The following is a 2,507-nucleotide window of genomic DNA, read 5'->3' as shown; positions in this document are numbered from 1 at the left end:
TTCTCTTATATACATTGCACCACTAAGGCGGCCATTACTTCGGCGAGAATCAATATGCTTATCTGAATAATTACCATAGTACGCTAATTACTTTTTAGCGAATTACATTACGGCACATATTTAGGTTCCAAATATAGTTATGAGTTCGCAAGGCTTATCCACTTGAATCGAATTCTCAGGATGCTACCAGTTCGAGATTATCATTTTCAAAGCATCCAACGTCCACAGCATTGACGTTCCAGGTAAATTTTAAGAAAATACTGTTTTATGCATTTCGTCGTCAATTATGAAAAATAATATCTCGAAGCTGGGTAGGCCACAAAATTCGTACATTTTGGATACGCCTGGCGAACTCACTAACTACAATTCTTATGTAAAACATGTGCCCGCATACTAAATAACTGAAACGCCAACTAGCTTAATCATGTTATTTATTCAATTAGGCATATTGATGTCTCCAGAAGTAATGCACCCCTCATCGAGTAGTTTAGATAAAGGATTATAATTGTTGCTATCTGCCACAGGAAATAAAATGTGTTCCACTAAAAAAAATACCCTGTATATGGCCAGTCGGTCGAAAAATTCTATGCGACGTCAGACAACTCCTGCCCATTACAGAGAGAGAATATGAAACAGAAAACTCCTTTCCCAATACAGCGCGAGAGTTCGCAGTTTAATGACATTGTTTGAGCGGCTGATAGCTGCCATTCCAAGTACAGTGACAAATGACACATTGTCCGTGAAAACAATGGGCGCGCCAGTGAAAAAGATTCTATGCGCCCGTCCGCTTTCGCCGTTCCCCGTGTGGCATTCGTAGAAATGAGACGTTGAGCCTAGGCCAGGAATGTCTAAGCCTATAGTAAAAGGTGTGACAGCAAGCAGAACAGGACGCCCGGGTAAACACCCTACCAGTGGGGATGGAAGGTGATTAAAAGGGCCTAATACGAGAGAATGCGTTAAGCCGAGGCAACGCTTTGTTTGGCAATGTAAATATGTGCACATATGTGTTGGTACTCCTCACGCCTATATAAAAGGTTACCGTATACCCCATTAGCCTAACACCTCCACGCATCACTTCCCCGTATAACACATTCTGTACCACGCCGACCACCATATAATGCTATACATATCTTGGACAGTTCCTTTTCCGAGAGGTTCCGCTTTTTCGTATATTTTTCTCCATTGGTGCACCCGTCGGCACGTACGTGTTAAGAAGTGTTTATGTTTCGGTACTTTCAGCTATGAGTACGCCTAAGACGCCACCAGGACATTAAAAAATTCCTCGGTATTTTATCGTTTGTCGTGAGAGCTGGGGGCATTCACGAATCATTCTGGAAGACAGGAGAAGAGGCGCTCAGCACGTAAGGCTTCAGCGCATTCATCCATCCTTGGCAGATTGTGTGGTGCTAGCAATGACGTCGCTTCTGATTCACCCCGCTCAAAACAATTCTTCAACTCGCGTATGTGAAAACAAATTGCAGAACGCATCAACGATAATTATCGAAGTTAGCGAATAGCATCTGTGGAGCGCAGGAATCAACGAGGAACGAGTTCTTGCTAAGAGGCTCTAAAGAAGTTGCGGCTGAAACCCACAGAAACCGTTCAACAAGGAAGCCATGAAAATGGTATGGCATTTGGAAGGAAAACAAGTGCGAATCTATATTAACGTTAGCATTTGTTCTGTGTGTCATGCGAGAATCTGGACACATCTTCCTCAAGGTGAGCGGCGAATATTCAAACTCGTAATTGCAGCACGTGCTACTGAAAACTGTTTCCACTGCTCGCTAGGATGTGTATTACGGCGTTGCTGTTGTCACACGATGGTTGAGCATTGGGTGCCGATAGGACACACTAGCAATACTCCCTATAGATGTATAGCTGCTGACGTCATTGAAAGAGCGTTTGATACCGCCGGTACAAACTATCATAGTGTTTTGTGGAAAAGAAAGCGTGACGGCGCGACCACGGAAAGACAACATCGTGACCACGATGGCATGACAACGGCTGCGCATCACGACAAAACACTTGCAGCGGACTTCATATTGACAAAAAATTGTACCCTTAAGCGTGTTTTCTCGTGTTTATAAGTCACCCCCTTACGACCATAGAAAAGGTTGTTTAGGTCAACTAATACACCTATGAAGGAGGGATTTTTTAGTAACACAGCCTTTCTCTAGATGTTTGATTTGCCAAAATGAACCGTACGTTCTTTAGTCTAATACGAAATGTTTAGCTTTTCAATACCCCAGTCGTTGGGACTTCCGCCGAAGTAATATTTCGGTGTCTTCCGTGATGTTTGTAAAACAATGCAGCGAAGGAAAAATTACGACAAACTCATGTCACGATGACAGTCGATAGAAATAGCCTTTGAGCAGTTTAGCGACGGACCCATATACCTGAAGTTAGAGCACTGCACGGGCTCGGGCTTACCCGAAAGCCCGAGCCCGGCCCAGCCCGTTGGCCGGGCCGGGCCGGGTAGCACATTTTTTTGACGGGCTCGGGCATGG

This window comes from Dermacentor silvarum, chromosome 7 (genome assembly GCF_013339745.2).
Source record: "Dermacentor silvarum isolate Dsil-2018 chromosome 7, BIME_Dsil_1.4, whole genome shotgun sequence".
Taxonomy (NCBI): domain Eukaryota; kingdom Metazoa; phylum Arthropoda; class Arachnida; order Ixodida; family Ixodidae; genus Dermacentor; species Dermacentor silvarum.
Note: the sequence above shows the minus strand (reverse complement) of the source record.